Source organism: Erinaceus europaeus, chromosome 9 (assembly GCF_950295315.1).
Source record: "Erinaceus europaeus chromosome 9, mEriEur2.1, whole genome shotgun sequence".
NCBI lineage: Eukaryota > Metazoa > Chordata > Mammalia > Eulipotyphla > Erinaceidae > Erinaceus > Erinaceus europaeus.
Window position 1 is genome coordinate 68,395,830 of NC_080170.1, and position 18,428 is coordinate 68,414,257.

The 18,428-nt window shown below is 42.7% G+C and overlaps 1 long non-coding RNA gene across 1 annotated transcript; it reads left to right on the plus strand.

The window, feature by feature from the left end:
- Window positions 1-3,741: 3,741 nt before the first annotated feature.
- On the plus strand, window positions 3,742-17,601 carry LOC132540440 (uncharacterized). Its single transcript, XR_009551626.1, has 3 exons — window positions 3,742-4,374; window positions 15,280-16,982; window positions 17,445-17,601. It is a non-coding gene; the product is annotated as an uncharacterized LOC132540440 (long non-coding RNA).
- The last annotated feature ends 827 nt before the right edge of the window (window positions 17,602-18,428 follow it).

Genomic DNA, 18,428 nt, shown 5'->3' on the forward strand with positions numbered 1-18,428 from the left:
GGGAGCCTGCCTTGGAGATACAAAAAATCTTTCCTGCCTGAAGCTTTGAGGCACCAGGACCAAGCCCCAGCACCACCAAAAGCCAGAGATGAGCAGGGCTCCAGTTAAAAAGATGAAAGAAAGAGAAAGAGGGGGAGATAACGGGAGGCAGGCTATGGAGAAGGGCAGGTTTTCAAAAGCAGCCCTGGATTATTCTGTGTAGTGAGGGCAGAGGCATGGTAGGACATGGCAAGGAATGAAGGCTGCCTGGGCAACAGCAGGGGGAGCATCACCTCTGCTGTGAACTCTGTAAGGGCTCAGTCCCCTCAGTTCAGCCTCAGGCAGCCAGAAGAGAAGAGACAAAAATAGGTCACAACAGATGGCATAAAAGTCAACTCTGGCTCCATGGCATTCTGTCAATCTCTCTCTCTCACATAAACACACATATATAGACACACATTTACACTCTCACACACATATAAACAAGACACATATATACAGGCACAGATATACACACATGTGCACACACCAACACACAAGAACTAATACACAAACACATGTAGACATATACAGATATATGCATATTCATATACATATTCATATATATACATATATATGTGTACACAAAACATATTTAAGTACACACAAACACACATGCAGATACAAATACACTCAAACATATATATACCTATACTATGTACACATAAATACACATGAAAATTCACACCCACATGCTTATCCAGACCTTCTACCTTCTGCATCCCTCAACGACCCTGGGTCCATGCTCCCAGAGGGATAGAGAATGGGAAAGCTATCAGGGGAGGGGGTGGGTTATGGGGATTGGGTGTTGGGAATTGTGTGGAGTTGTACCCCTCCTACCTTATGCTTTTGTTCACTAATCCTTTCTTAAATAAAAAATTAAAAAAAAAAAAAGAACATACACACCTACTATATTCATACAACATCCACACATATACTGACACACAGGCACACACACAGAGATTTGGCCCATGCCAAGGCCTCCTGGCATATCATGGAGCTCTTTCCCTTCCAGACTGAACTTACCCCCACCCCTGCCATGGGCCACTCAGGTAAGATTGACCTCCCTCATTGCAAAGGGATATGGTAGCACCCAGGATTGGAGAGAATAGGACACCAGATCCCGAATGCTTGGACTATCAACATTTCTTTTTCTGTGTTTATTTGTTTGTTTGTTTTTCAGGGGGTCAGCGAGGGATAGAGACTACAATACTAAAGCAATGTGGTAGGGCAGGGCTCAAACCTGGGTCACACATACAAAACACATCTAGCCAACAGAGATAACTTGTCTCACTTTGGGGAGAGGGAGCCTCTGAGAGAGGGAGTCAAGTTGCTGACCTGTGATTACATGTCAAGTGGTAGGTGGCCATGGGGGGGGGTCACCTGTCCCTGTGACCTGCCCACCTGTAGGGGGATGGAGCCCACACTCAGAGGCCAGTTGGCACTTGAGAGGCAGCACTAAACAGGGTTGGTGAATCTCTATCAGATCTGGATAAAGACAGGAGCTGAGTGAGGCTGGGCTGAGATCCCTAGATAGCAGCTCCCAGCTACTTTCTGACTCACCCACCCCTGCGCTCAGAGTCTCCATTGGTAAACCCTAAAGGGAAAGGGGGAGTAAAGGGGCCAGGCAGTAAGGCACCTGGCAGACTGCATACATTTCCATGCACAAAGACCTGGGTTCAAGCCCTCAGTCCTCACCTGCAGAGTCAGGAGCTTCATAAGTAGTGGATCAGTGCTATTGATGTCTCTCCCTCCTCTACCTGTCCCCCACCGGCTCTCAAAAAAAAAAGGTGACAAATTGGGGCTATGAACCATTCAGCAACCAATCCAAAAATAAGCTACCTACCCCCCAAGAGGTGAAGCAAGTCCACCTAGGGTAAACAGCATAGAACCTTCCTGGAAATAGCTGTCTCATGAGTATGCATGAAAAATATCTCAGGCTTCCAGACGTAGTCTCTTTCTCTCTTTGAAAAGTCAGCCCTGAATAGGGAAGCTCCAAAGATGACTCAACACCCCCACCTCTACCCCCACCCTTCCCAGAAAGAAAAGAAGAGAGACACGCAAAAGAAAGCAAACATTGGTGGCAGGTGGTGGTGCATTAGGTTGAGTGCACATATTACAGTGCACAAGGACCCAGGTTCAAACCCCTGGTCCCCACCTACAGGAGGAAAGCTTTGTGAGAGGTGAAGCAGGTCTGCAGGTCTCTCTCTCTCTCTCTCTTCTCTCTCTCTCTCTCTCTCTCCCCTCTTCCTTTCAATTTCTGGCTGTCTCTGTCCAATAAATATACAAAGATAATAAAAAATTTTTTAAAAAGTAATCTCTGGAAGAGTGTAGCTTTTAGGGTGGGTCTCATTCATTCATTCACTCACTCATCCACTTACTTTTTCCCAGAGCAATCCATTTCCCAACTCTTTTTGAAATTGTTATTTATAAAAAAGAAACACTGACAAAAACCATTGGATGAGAAGGGTACAATTACACACAATTCCCATTACCAGGTATCCATATCTCATCCCTTCCCCTGATAGCTTTCCTATTCTTTATCCCTCTGGAGTATGGACCCAGGGTCATTATAGGATGCAGAAGGTGGAAGGTCTGGCTTCTGTAATTGCTTCCCCACTGAACATGGGTGTTGACAGGGTGATCCATACTCCTAGCCTGTCTCTCTCTTTCCCTAGTGGGGCGGGGCTATGGCGAGGTGGGTCTATAGGACACATTGGTAGGGACATCTGCCCAGGGAATTCAGGTTGGCATCATGATCACCTCCCAACTCTTAATGCATCCCTTCTTACCTCCTCCAGACTCCTTCCCCTTTTCAACACCTCCAATATGGCAGCAAATACACAATCACCCTGTGGAGAGAACTTCTTACTTTCAGAAAGCCTGGGAAAGCTGAAAAGGCAGCTTAGTGGTTCTGCAAAATGCCTCTCCTGCCAGGGGCTCCAAGGTCCCAAGTTTGATTGCAGGCACCACTAGAAGCCAGAGCTGAGCATTCCTCTGGGAAACATAAACGAATGAGTGGATTAATGAATGAATTAAAATTAAATTAAAGACCCAGTGATACAAAAAAATGAAGCCGTTCACATCATATTTTTCTCCCAGCACCCATAAACTGAGGTTTTGATTAAGTAACAGCTTAGACTTGTTGGAAAAGTGGGTTTCCCAGACATGTAAACTTCCCCCCTCCAACACATTCAGGGGATACCTCCTTTCTGGTCTTAATACTGAGGACCAGGCTTCCTTGAGACTGACCCATCAGCAGGGCAGAGGTCTCCTGAAGCTTCTGCACCTCCCTTCTCCCTTTAGATTTCTGGATGGGTGTGGTCCGCACTGCCCTACAGGGCAGTCTCAGGGAAGACATACACACAAACACACACATAAACATACACACACACATGAATATTGCACCACTACATGTACACTTCTCCTCAGGACACCTACACACAGCACCCCACCCCCTGACGGAGATTGTGGCCCCAAGCCTCCTCCCTCCCAGTCTGCTGACATCACAAAGGTATCAGATAGTGACCTGGCTGTCCTGAGTCTCCCTGGTGACACTGGGCTGACAGAAGCAGGCAGGGACCAGCCCTAGGGAGTAGGCCAACCTCCAGTGGCCTGAAGTTTCATCCTCTTACTCCCCCTGGTTCACCAATGAAAATCTCCAAAAGAAGCTAGGGTACAGGCTTCCTACTGGTGCCTCCAGTCCTGGTGGCTGAGGGCAGAAGGAGCCAAGAGCAGCTACCACAAGTGATGTCCCAGCTTCAGGCCCTGGGCCCTGTTGGCTGCTCCTGACCTTTGGAATGGGCTTTGTCTCAGGGTCTGGGTGCCCCACTTCCTGCAAATGCCAGAAACAGGAGGCCATTTGCTTGTGGGCTGGACTAAGTGAGTACCCCCGTAACCTGTCCATGAGCACCCACAGGGTGACCCTGGCCCACAACTCGCTGACATTTCTGCCAGTGCTGGACCTGGGGCTGCTCAGTGACCTGGTCTCCATGGACTGCTCACAGAAGTGCTCCGTGAGGTACTGGACAACACCTTTGTAGGGGTCTCCTGCCTGCTGTACCTGGATCTCAGCTGCAATGTACTAGCAGCTGTGGCACATGGGGCCTTCTCCCCACTGGCTGTCATGCTGCAACTCAACCTATCACACAACCCACAGGTGAGGGCACTTCACCAATGCCAGTGCCCTACGACTGTTTGACCTGCGCCACAGGGGCCTACACTGCCTGGACCAAGCTGCTCTTAGTGGCCTCCCAGCCCTGCACACCCTTAACCTTCGCGGGAACCCATGGAGGTGCAACTGCTCCCTGCTGGACTTTACCATCTACTTGCTGCGGGCACACCTCAGCCACCCAGGTGAGGGCTGGAGGGTGGGCTGCCCCCTGAGTAGGGGATCAGCGGGGTCCTGCAGCAGGTCTGTGGCTGGGGGAAAGCAGGGAAACTCAATGAGAAGGTTTAAGAATAGCAATTCCCAGAGCTAAGCTCCAACCTGAACTCAGCTGACTCATTGGTTGTCCTTGGGTAAGATGCCATGTCCTGAAACTCAGTATCCCTATCAGTAAATTGAAGATGACAGTGGTGTCACTTATCACTGGATCTGTCACATCAGTGAAACTGACAAGTGTCAGAGTAGTGACATCACTGCAGAGTACCTAGTTGTGCGGAATACCAGAACCCCATGGAGCAACATATTATGGTCACAGGTCCTGAAGCTGGGTAGGGAAAGGGGACATGAAGCAGGAAATTGAAAGGGCCTGGAGCCCGGAAGGGAGGGGGGGCATGCAGCAGAGACTCAGCAGTGCCTAGAGCTGGGCAGAGAGAGAAGACATGGAGCAGGGACTCAGCAGCACCTAGAGCTGGGCAGGAATCAGGGACATGGAGCAGGGCCTGGAGGCAGGTGGGGAAGGATGCATGGAGCAGTGCCTGGAATTGGGTAGGAAGGGAGGATAAGGAATAAGAATTCAGCAAAGCCTGGAGCTCTGGAGGGAGAGGGGACACGAAACAGGGACTCAGCAGGACCTGGAGCTGGGCAGGGAGGGGAAACAAAGAGCAGATCCTGGAGCTGAGCAAAGAGGGGGGACATGGAGCAGAGACTCACCCAGAGCCTAGAGCTGTGCAGGGAAAGGGGAAATGGAGCAGGGCCTGGAGTCAGGCAGGAGGGAGGGGGCATGGAGCAGTGCCTGGAATTGGGCAGGGAGGGAAGACAAGGAACAAGGACTCAGCAAGGCCTGGAGCTCTGGAAGGAAAAGGAACATGGAGCAGGGACTCAGCAAGACCTGGAGCTGAGAAGAGAGGCTCTGGTCTGTCTTTCTCTCATCAAAATTAATTAAAATAAAAAGGGTAACTGACACAGTGGCCTGGGAAATGGTAGTGACTGGTTCCAGGAAGCCTTTTTTTTTTTTTTTTTTTTTTTTGCAAACTTTGTGGTCTGGGTGTGGAAATAAATAAAGAGATGGTTTAGATTTCTTTTGGCTTATCTGCAGGATGGAGTTAAACATTAAAGACCTGGGAGGAGGGGTTAAGAGCAGCAGCAGATCTGTTCCTCTCCTCTCCTTCCTTCTCTTTTCCTTCCTTTCCCTCCTCTCCTCTCCCCTCCCCTCTCCTCTTCCTGATCAACTAGGAATACCATCTGGTATTCCTAAGAGACCACCTGGGACCAAAACAAGACAGGCCTACAATGACTTCAGGAACCCACCAAATCACCAGTGAGTGCAAACACCTGTGGCTGGTGGTCAGCGAGGGGGCTAGGGGAAGATTAAGAGGCTGGTAACAGTCTGGCAGTTGATCAGTTTATCACTTGAGACACCACCTCCAGTCTGTTTCAGTCTGAAGCTTTTGTATCACTTTTACTACACTCCCATTAAATGTTCCCAAATAAACTTAAAATACAGAGGAAATGCAGATGAAAGAGAAGACTGCTTCATCGTTATTTGTCCAGTTAAAACTGTTTAACTGTTAAGAACACAGAACATCACCAAACTTTGGCAGTTGGGTACATGTGAAACTACACCCCAATAAGTTTAAAATTTATAAACTACTATTAAATCATTACTATAAAGAAAATATTAAAAAGCATTAAATGGGGAGACAGGCAGGGAGGCAGGCTTCATCATTTTAAACATATCTTCAAAATAAATAAAAAAAACAACACAAAACTTCTGTTTATCAATTAAATGTGCTGTACCCATTCTGGTTTTGATTACCCATGGAAATAGACATTTCAACTAAATTCAGTATTTATTAGTTCCCACTGGAGCAAGGCATTTTTTCATCAGGACCAGAAGTAGATATAAAGATAAGAATATTGGTTTGAGTTGGTGTGCCCAGTGGAGTGACTGTACCTCTAGTCCCTCACTGCAGAGAGGAAGCTTCACAAGTAGTGGACTATGGCTCCAGGTCACTCTCTCTTCCTCTCTTTCCCCCTTCTGTCTTAATTACTTCTGTCCTATCATGTGAAAGAAAAGAAGAGAGAAGAGAAGAGAAATGAACAGAAGAGAAGATAGTTTGGTTTGTAATGACTACAATTTTACCATATCCTTCCTCTGGAATTTATATGATGGGATGGAATGAAAATCTAAACTGAAAGGGAAGCTAACACCAGATCATAGCAATTCATTTTATTATTATATAAAATATTGATTAATGTTTGAGGTTTATCTACATTGTCAAGAGATTTAGATTCAGATATAGGACAGTTCTGTATCCACATTCTCCCCTTTGGTTGGCAGTAAAATATTGATAAAGTCTTCCCAAGTTATTCTCAGATTATAAACAATTCTATGCCTTAATTCAAAATGGAGTTTCTTTCAGTTTCATGCAATCATTCAAGCTCTACCTCCTCTTTGAAGTTTCCACAATCCTCATATGTGGAATTCCTTTATGGAGTCACTGATAGTTTTCTGCTATATGTCAACTAAATCTTTACATAGGAAATTTATTTATGACCTTATACCCAGGATAGATCAGAGCCCCTGTTCAAGGACCACAAAAGTATGTAAGTCTCCTTGTCTCTTACGTGGGGTTTATATACATATATCGAAAACAGTGTTTTCTTAAAACTCGGGAAATAGCAGGTTGTGTGCCTGGCCATGTGTGTGACCCAGCCTTGAGCCCTGAACTATATGAATGATGCCACAGCATGGGAGGGGACTGGTGCTATGGTGTCACTACCTCTCTTTCTGTATCTCCACATGAAACAGTGAGTTGTGTGGTAAATTTTGCATGCATTTGATCTCAGCTCTGGAAAAAATAGCAATAAAATACATGTAAAGAAAATACATGTAAAGAACCTTTTTCTTAAAAGAATTAATCACTTCTCCCAGGCAACTCTTTCAGTATTGGGTACCCTTTTTTAAATACATCATTTTATTTTATTTTTGAGAGACATGCAGAGATGAAGACAGAGAGAGAGAGAGAGAAACAACTGAGGACTGCTCCATTTAGGCTTATGGTAGGGGGATTGAGCTTAGTCAGTTCCTCCTTGCTGTATTTGGGGTACATCTGGGAATATTGAGGTCTTTGCTCATGGAAGAATCTGAGGCAAGCTGTTTCCATTTTGCTGGATTTTTCAATATATTCCTTAGCCTCCAAAATTATCTCAAGGCTATTCTTTAAGGCTCTTTCTTTAAGGCTATTCAACGTCTGTAACCATTTGCACATTTCTACTCATTTATTTATTTATTTATTTATTGCCTCCAGGGAAATCACTGAGGCTCAGTGCCTATACTACGAGTTCACTGTTCCTGTGGCATTTATTTATTTATTTGGACAACACAAAGAGATTTTGAGAAGGGAGTGTAGATATAAAGAGGTAGAGAAAGACACCTGCAGACTCGCTTCACCACTATGAAGCGATGCCCCCACAATTGGGGAGCCAGGGGCTGGAACCACAATCCTTGAGTGGGTCCTTGCCAAAACTTTAGCTAAGTCTCTCACATAACTGGTGAACGAACATTCTGATCATTGGAACTGCGATTACCATCTAACTGTTTGAAAAGTTGCTCACCCACCTCCCTCCCCCCACTACCTTAGCAGAACTTCCTCATGGTGTGTGCTTAAAATGCGGCTGTAAAATAAAATTTTCAGAACTTGATCAGAAACCTGTCTTGCTCTCGTTCTTTGTGTCTCTTGTCCCTGTCATTCCAGGTCCTTAGGTTCCTAGCCCCTGTTCACCGCCCCGCTGGTCGGGGCAGTCCTTAAGATATATACCATATGTGCTTAACCCAGTGCTTAAGCCCTTGTCCAGCCCCATTTGCATATTTCTCTAGAAAAATCTTTAAAAGTTACTTTTTCCAGTCCATCTTTGGATTCTATGAAACCCTCTTTGTCACGGGGTGGAATAATATCCTCTATGCACTTCAGCAACTCCACAGTGTCGTCTATGGACCAGTGGGCTTTTCTTCTTCTAGCGTTTGCCCTTCTTCGGTAGCCAGTCAACAGCGTCAGGTTGAAAGCTGTCAGGAGCTGCTTGTTGCTGGTTTTGAAAGTGACTGGGATCCATGTGGATTCAGTCGGCTAGGAAGGATCGTCAGTTTCCCCAATGAATGGGTACTCACGGGATGCACCACGAGAAGGTCGATCCAATGCATCCCAGTGGGCTTTGACTTCATTTGTTGCCATTTCCATGCTTGGGGTCACTAAAACTTTCCAGATATGTAGATGCCACAGCAGGAGTTCAAACTACTTCACTCTTCTTTATTTTATTTATTTATTTTTTTGGCGTCCAGTGTTATTGCTGGGGCTCAGTGCTGCTCCATGAATCCACTGCACCTAGTGGCCAGCCATCTTTTTTGCACTGTTGCTGTTTTGACATTGTTGTTGTTGCTGTTGCTGTCATTGGCTAGGACAGAAGGAAACTGAGAGGAGAGGAAAACAGACAGGAGGAAAGAAAGACACTTGCAGACCTGCTTCACAGCTTCCTGCAGATGGGGAGCTGGGGGCTCAAACCTGGAACCTTGCAGTGATCCTTGCCTTTCACACTATGTGTGATAAACCCACTGCATTACTGCCCAGCTCCCCCACTGCTTCTCTCTTGAGTTTACTAGTAGCCCGTTTATATAAGCTGTGCAGTACAGTCTTCCCTCATTTATCTTGGTTAATCTATGCCAGACTCTAATGAGATAAGTAAATTTCCATGAAGTAGGATTCTTTATTTATAAATCAAATATTTTTGTAGTTAGAGCATAGAAAATCTGTTTACAACCTTCTAAATGTGTTTTTTTTTCAGAATCTTAGAGCCCTCTACACATGAAATAACACTCCTTTAGCTTTGCTTCTTTTTGAAAGAGACAGTAGCCATTGTACGGATGTTCTTTTCCTCTTTACGGATGGTGCGAATTATAGACTCATCCAAGTGGTACTAGTGGGCAACCTTCAGGATGTTCTTTCCAAGAGTTTCACCTTCTCCTGGATGGTAAGCATCAGCCTTCTGACGTTTAGCCAGAAGGCTTAGAAGAAGCAGCACATTTAGGAGCCATTGTGGGGCTTAGATAAAGGTTCTCAGAAATCACAAACACAAGAGCAAAGATGCTTCTGATGCATAGCCACACAGAAGTGCCTATGAGATATGTTGAATAAATTGGTTTATTTCTTAATTTTAATCATTTATTTACTATTTATTTTACTGTTAAAATAAACAGTAAATAAATTATTTACTATTTATTTAGGCATCTGCTTGGTTTTAGATTGAGGGTGAAAATCAGAGTGAGTGAGGGGAGCAGAGGGAGATGCAGGATGTTCTTGCCAAGAGTTTCACCTTCTCCTGGATGCTAAGCAACTTCCTCTAGCGCTTAGCCAGAAGGCTTAGAAGAAGCATCACATTTAGGAGCCATTTTGGGGCTTAGATAAAGGTTCTCAGAAATCACAAACACAAGAGCAAAGATGCTTCTGATGCATAGCCACATAGAAGTGCCTATGAGAGATATGTTGATTAAATTGGTTTATTTCTTAAATTTTATCATTTATTTACTATTTATTTTACTGTTAATGTATCTATGGGTTTAGGAATATGCTTGGTTTCAGATTGAGGGTGAAAATCAGAGAGTGAGTGAGGGGAGCAGAGGGAGATGCATATAGAAGGAAAAAGAGACAACAGAGACAGAGAAGGGAAGACCCTTCACCATGGCTCCACCTCTGGTGAATTTTCCCCTGCAGAAGTTCTCTTTTGTGGTGGGAGAGTCTCCTACTGAGACCTATTCTTTACCACTGAGCATATCTTTGCGCTCTCTCTCTAGTGAATTTCCTAATATTATTGATGTCTAAAGAATCATTTGGGAGTTTAAAAATTTCTCTATTCAGATGCATTCTGCAATGTATCCACAGGGTGGCAGCACAACACCACAGAGCAGGTTGTTTCTCAGTATTTTGTGGACTATGGAGAGGGCAGGTTTTGGACAAAGGGAATTTTAACCATTGAATTGAACAGATCATACAAAAAATAGTTTCTCTTATGGTGTGTTGAACAATTTGGCATTTAGAATTATTATTTACTTATGTGTCCCTACTTATTAATTCCTTCATTTTTCCATGATCATATCTCTTTACTTAAGCACATGGTAGACTCAAGATTATGATATAGACTGCTTTATTATTATTAATATTCCCTTTTGTTGCCCTTGTTTTTTATTGTTGTAGCTATTACTGATGTCGTTGTTGCTGGATAGGACAGAGAGTAATAAAGAGAGGAGGGGAAGACAGGGAAGGGGAGAGAAAGATAGACACCTACAGACCTGCTTCACTGCCTGTGAAGCACTGCCCCTGCAGGTGGGGAGCCTGGACCTCCAACAGGATTGTTTACCCAGGTCCTTGTGCTTTGCGCCACATGCACTTAACCTGCTATGCTACTGCCCTACTCCAGATAGACTGTTTTTTTCCCTTTTAAATTATAAAGGGGTTGCAAGTCAGAGAAGTAATGGGTGGGTGAGTGAGATGAAAGCAGAGAGAAACACAGCATGTCCCCACCTCTTGGGAAGCTTCTCCCATGTAAGTGCTCTCATGCAGTGATTGGCTGACAAACCCAGGTGCAAGCACAGGTTAAGGTAGATGCTCCCCAAGTGAGCTATCCAACACTACACCTTGAAGAGCTTTTAACTCTTTTTTTTTCACTCTTTCCCCCCCCTACTTTCTTTGATTCCTACCAGGGTTATTGCTAGCTCTCCATGTATCCCCTCCCAGTGGTCTTTCTTCCTTCCTATCTTCCCTTTTTCTTATTTGATAGGACAGATAAATTGAGAGGGAAGGGAAAGAAGTTGTATCCATGTGTCCATAACTATATTGTAAAAAATTAACCTTCCCCCAGTAAAGTAATTTAAAAGGGGGGATCATCATGGGGAAAATATTACTGAGTAAAGTTTTAGTCCAAATGCTTTTGCTTTATTGTTTGTAATTGGGTATGCAAATAGTTGTCAGGTTAAAAAATACAAAAGGTAAAAAAAAAAGCACTTTTCTTGGGCATGAATTCCTGATGTAATGAACTTGAGTGCCCAGACAAAGAAAGATAACATTATTAGAGTGCGAGTTCCACACAAACTTCAAACATGGAGAGCCAAAATGAGGGCCTTTGCCTGAGTCAGCTGTCTGAGAATCTGCTTCTGTTGTCCTGGAACTGCTTTATAAATCTTAAACAAGTCAGAGTGGCCAAAAGTTAATTTTTTAAATTAAAAAATTTTTAGATAAAGATAGGCAGCAAGATAGCCAGGGTGATGGTAGTGGGGGTGGCTGGGCAGTGGTGTACTAGTTGAGCACACATAATACTAAGTGCAGGGAACCAGGTTGGATCCCTCACTCCCTATCTGCAGGGGGAAAGCTTCACAAGTAGTGAAGCAGGTCTGCAGGTGTCTATCTTTCTCTCCTCTTCTCTGTCTTCCCCTCCTCTCTCCATTTCTCTCTGTCCTCTCCAACAATGACAACAATAATAACTACAACAAAAAAACGCCAAGGGCAACAAAAGGGAATAAATAAATAAAAAAAATATTAAAAAATATATATTAAAAAAAATTTAAAAAATAAAAAGTTGAGGCTAGGGAGATAGCAACATGGTATGCAAATAATTTTCATTCCCAAGGTCCCAGGTTCATTCCTCAGCACAATAAGCCAGAGCTGACTAGTGGTCTGGTTTGTGTACCTTCTTGTGCCATATATATATATATATATATATATATATATATATATATATACATACATATATATATTTAAGAGGTCATTTTTGAAGAAATTAATTAATAAAGCAAGTTGGTCACATGTCTTTGTTTACTGGGTTATAAATAACTTACACTATTTAAAAAATACCTCAGTTTTATTTTTGTTATCTTTGCCCACAAAGTGGTAATGTCATTTGATAATTATGTGGAGCTACCTTTTTTTGTGGAATTTTTCTTGACAAATAAAGCATGCAAGTCTTATTTGCTAACATTGTCTGCTAACATAGCTCCCTAGTGCTGCATTCCACGGTGTGTGTGTGTTTGTGTGTGTGTGTGTGTGTGTGTGTGTACATACACACAACAGAGCTTCATGCTATTCCAGTGCTTTTGATGAGATTTTTTTTCATTTTTCTAAAAATATTTGTTAATGAGAGAAGAAACTGAAGAGGAAGAGGAAAAATAACTAGAGCAACCCACTCCGACCTTTTGGTTCCTGTTTATTAATCATTTTGTCCTGCTTTATATCTTACCACATTTCAGCTACCAAGTTACAGATGCTATCAAGTTTCCACCCTGACTTCCTTAGGCAGATAACCTCACTGATGTGTCTGGGAACTTCACCTCTCCAGAGCCCAACCCATTAGGGAAAGAGAGAAACAGACTGGCAGTATGGATAGACCTAAGTAGGAAAGCAATTACAGAAGCCAGACCTTCCACCTTCTGCACCCTATAGAGAAATTTGATTCAGACTCCCAGAGGGGAAGGAATGATAGGGGAAGATGATTACAGGGCTCTAAACTCCAATGCTATCAGGACCAGGAAATAGAAGAGAAAAATAGATGGACAGTTGGAAATAGCTATGGGTGTAGGTGTGACGTATGAAGAGAAGGTAGAACCATAGAAAAATAGGCAAGTATGTCTAAGTATAGACAGTTATAGAGATAGTCAACCCACATCTGTAACCTTGGGAAAACTACTGCAGTTTCCAATGGAAGTAATGGGGACACAGAACTCTGGTGGAGGAGATGGTATAGGATTATAACCCTTTCATCTCAAAGTTTTGTAAATCAGTATTAAGTCATTAATAAAATAAAATGAAAGAAGTAAAGCAACACTCTGGCTCGTGAAATACAGTGACTCTAAGTTGGGACCTCCTACTTGAGCATCCAAAGCTTTTACCCTCTGTGCCACCTCTTAGGCCACACTTGTTTCCTTTTGAAGATATATGGGTATATATATTAGCTTCCCTTAATTTTACAATATTAGACTAGTGTACGACATCATCTCTCTTTCACATCCCTGCAACAAAGCAAGTCTCTCTCCTTTGATATTTGTATTTATGCACACACCAAGACAATTTACGTTTTAGTCTTCTGAACAGCAAAACCTTGCAGATCCCCTCACTACTTTTGTCTTCTACTGAGACCACCCAATTTTCACTGAAATTTAATAAAATATCAGTGATAGGAGCTTGAGTGTGTGTATGGCAGGCCTCCTGTCTTCCCCACCTTGACTTCTTATGGGCACAGTCCTACCAGGAGAGGCGCTGCTCTACCTCAGTTACATTAATTAATTTATTTATACCACCAGGGCTACCTCTGGGCTTGATGCCCTCATGATGCTCTCCACTGTTGATATATATACATATATATATATGAGGTGGCTCCAGATTGAAGTCTAGTGTCATGGTTAGAACCAGTTTTAAAATTTTAAAAAAGGTATTATTAGAAATACATTAACAATTTAAACCCAGTGTTGAAATTAAATCAGTTTACTAATTTGAAACCTTAAGTGCTTAAAGGATTATATACTCAGAACTGAAGTTTTAAGTATTGAGTGATAACAGATCCAGTACTCTAATCATGTGATAAAATGTTCTTACTCATAAAAGAGGGGTGGGGCTGGGAGGGTGAGGTAGTACACCTGGTTAAGTGCCCAAATAGTGGGAAATGCAAGGAAAGGTGTAAGAATCCTGGTTCTTTCCCCACATGGAGGGGGTTTGCTTGCAAGTGGTCTTCAGCAGGTCTTCAGGTGTCTATCTTTCTCTCCCCTCTCAGTACTATCCAACAACAATAGCAACAACAACAATAATAATAGTGGCAATAGAGGAGCAGTGGATTCCTAGTGCAATCACCCAGCCCCTGTGATAACCCTGGAGGCAAAGAAAAGAACCAGTTTAGGAGGAGGTCATGAACTTGTAGCAGGTGTGGCCCTTCCCCAGTCTCCAGGCAGAATAAACAGCTTAGTAACAAAGAAATAGTTTCAGGGCTGCCCAAGAAAGGCTGGACTGAGCCCCACCCTATTTGGGAAGTCCTGAGATTCCCAAACAGACATGATGGGCCTAGACCTCAAATAAATCCCTCTCTCCACTTCTTCTTCTAGCGTTTGCCCTTCTTCCATAGCCAGTCAACAGCGTCAGGTTGAGCCTGATGTAAAGTTTCGAGACCTCCTTTGAATCTGGAGAGGTGGCAGTCGTTGACTATGTGGGTCATAGTCTCTCTCCACTGTTACTGGTCATCTCTATCAGGAATAATAAAATAAATCCATTTGTGGGCCCCAATAGGACCTTGCCCTCAACATGGATCAACAAAGGTAGAGAATATTCCATCCTCCAAAGGGAGGCTGGACAACAAATTCTATGCTACACCTGAGGAAGATGGGTCCTGAAATCGGGGCAGCTTGGAACGTTCCTATTCATGAACACAGAATGTGAGCTCAGATCTACAGAGATACAGAGGTCACATAGGCTCCTAAACTGAATAACGGCCCCAGATCACATCAAATTATTGGGGTTTACAGTGAACAGTATTTATATACCTTCCCCATATTTGGGAGCTACACTCTTCCCCCGATCCAGCTTTCTGGTCCTTTTTCCAGCCATAACATCACTCCCTAGACAATATTTTGGATCCACCTGCATATTAGATGTCAGGCTCAGAAAAAACAAACAAACAAATAAAAAATGAGTATAATCATGGGACCTTTGGTATATAACCAAAAAGGGCCTACTAGCTATCTGTAAAATGGAGCCCCCCCCCAAATTTTCATCTGCAATATTCTAGCTTTAGGTTCATGATTAGTCAACTACTTATTCGGCTTTATATCTTAACTCTTTTTTTTTTAGCTACCAGGTTCCAGATGCTAAAGTGATGCCAACTGGACTTCCCTGGGCAGATGACCCCACCAATGTGTTCAGGAGCCCCGCTTCCCCAGAAGCCCACCACACTAGGGAAAGAGAGAGGCAGGCTGGAAGTGTGGATCAACCTGCCATCATCCATGTTCAAAGGGGAGGTAATTACAGAAGCCAGACCTTCCACATTCTGCACGCCATAATGACCCTGGGTTCATACGCCCAGAGGTATAAAGAACAGGAAAGCTATCAGGGGAGGAGATGGGATACAGAGTTCTGGTGATGGGAATTGTGTGGACTTATACCTCTCTTATCCTATGGTTTTTGTCAGTGTTTCCTTTTTATAAATAAATATTAAGAAATAAAATAAACTATAAAATTTAAAAGTTCACAGTAAAAATTCAGAATTTCAGTAACATTAAATGCCATCTTTTGCCATCATTCTTTTTTTTTTTTTTTCCCTCCAAGGTTATTGCTGGGACTCTGTGCCTGTACCAGGAATCCACTGACCTGGACACCACCCTCTCCCTTTTTGTTGCCCTTGGTTTTTTTCTTTTTAATTATCATTATTACTGTTGCTGTCATTGTCCTTGGATAATACAGAGAGAAATGGAGAGAGAAGAGCAAACAGAGAGGGGTAGAGAAAGATAAGATACCTGCAGACCTGCTTCACTGCCCGTGAAGAATTGACTCCCCTACAGGTGTGGAGCCAGGGTCTCAACCCAGATTCCTTACGCCTGTGCTTGCACTTCGCACCATGCATGCTAACCCCGCTGTGCTACTACTGCCTGACCACCTTTTGCCATCATTCTAAAATGATTAGGATGGGTGCAGTGACTTAACAAACCTGCTACCTTCATTGGAGACAGGGTGGGGTCTGGCTCTGGGTGGGGTCACCTCTGCAGGAGAAATTATCTCCTTTATAGGCAAAATACTTAATAGTTTGTGCCTTTTAATTTTATACTTGCTTTTAACTGCATTCCTTCACCTACCAGTTATTACGAAGTCTTGTATCTGGAATGATTTTCTATAAGGGAATATTATCTGTGCCTTACAAATAAATTAATATACTTTTATTCAGCCTTGTATATAAAGTACATTCCTTAACCTCAAGGAGCTTTAACTATTGATGGTATGCAGCTCAGAATAGCTGATAAAGTCACAAAAAGTCTTAAGTTTGAGTCTACTAGGCATGAAATTCTTAGGCCTGTTCACTTGTCATCATACTCCCCACCTGATAATTTAATACCAACAGACTCACCATAAAAGGTATAATGGCAACAGCTAATAGAATCTGCGCACAAACTTGTGGGTGGGACTAATGAAAACATCTTTTAATCCCTTTATTTATTCTTCACAATAAGCTTTCTACATTACATAGTAAATATGACTGCTAGTTCACTGGCACCAAAACTGAATCACAGAGAAACTGAGTTTCACAGAAAGCTGCAAAATCTTTTGTATGTAATCCCAAAGCTGTTTCTTTGAACAGCTCAGCATATTCTTTTTTGTTATTTTTTATTTTCCCTTTTGTTGCCCTGTTTTTTATTGTTGTTGTAGTTATTATTATTACTGATGTCATCATTGTTGTATAGGATATACAGAAATGGAGAGAGGAGGGTATGACAGAGAGGGTGAGAGAAAGACCTGCAGACCTGCAGACCTGCTTCACCACATGTGAAGAGGCTCCCCTGCAGGTAGGAAGCCAAGGCAAGGGCTGGAACCAGGATCCTAACACCAGTCTTTGTGCTTTGCGCCACTTGCGCTTAATCCGCTGAGCTACCACCCAGGTCCTGTTCAGCATATTGTTTATGCCTATATGATAAAGAAAAAAACAGAGCTACTCCTCAAAGTTAGTTCTGGTTGGAGACACTAAATCTACCATAGCCAGAAAAAAGTAACAGGGCAACACATAGTAGGGCAACTCTAAATTTCAAGGGAAATAAAATAATTAGAAAAAAATATGCTTTTATAGAATACAAGTGAGAAATCCAGCTTATATTAAAATAGAATACTCACATTAGCAAGATTAGTGTCTTCTTTCCCTGGAGGGAGAAAAAAAACACTAGTTCACAATTATGAATTCAGAGGAATGCAAGTGAACATTTTAATTTAAATATTTAATGATATGTGGCCCAAATTTTGATTTACCCATCTAGAAAGAAATGATGTCTTAACAATAATGGGAAAAACTGCTATAGACAAGATCCCTTGTTTCATGCCACTGAATAATGTTGGAGACTAAAAATACAATGATATAACAGCAAATAAATCTTTTCTGACCTGCAGTTTGTCATATGTTCATCAAATCAAATGTGATCAGAGGGAAACTGTTTTGGCATCTACTACAGAAGTAACTCAAGAATGATGAGCTTTATCTAAAGTATTACAAATGTAGTAGCAGTTGCAAGTTAAATCTTATATACATATTGCATAGCTGTGATTATTATTATTATATAAAACTATACTGATATATACTGTGGAAAATTTATCATTATAATCTAAAAATCCCTGGAGATGCTAATGTCATGGATCTTTTGATAAGACAAAATAAACCTTTGCTTTGGTATCTATTCATGGGGTCTGATGACAAACTGTCAAATTGGGGGTTGTGCATATGAGGTGACTATCCATGGAAATAAAGAGAAAGGTAGCATGGATATAGGCTGATGGCAAGGTCAGTTTTGACATGAAAATCTCTGCATAACCATTATGCTATCTACCCCCACCTAAAAATTTTATATTATTTATTTTTACCAGAGCACTGTTTAGGTTTGGCTTATGGTGGTGAGGGGGATTGAACCTGAAACTCTGGAGCCTCAGGCATGTTAAGGCAAATTGTTTGTTTATATTTATTTATTTTTCCTTTTTTTGCCCTTCTTGCTTTTTTAAAAATGTTGTCATAGTTAGTATTGTTGTTGTCATTGATGTCATTGTTGTGGGATAGGACAGAGAGAAATGGAGCGAGGAGGGGATGACAGAGAGGGGGAGAGAAAGACACCTGAGACCTGTTTCACCACCTGTGAAGTGACTCCCCTGCAGGTGGGGAGCCTAGAGCTCAAACCAGGATCTTTATGCTGGTCTTTGTGCTTCCTGGCACATGCACTTAACCTGCTGTGCTACCGCCAGACTCCCGCAAGGTC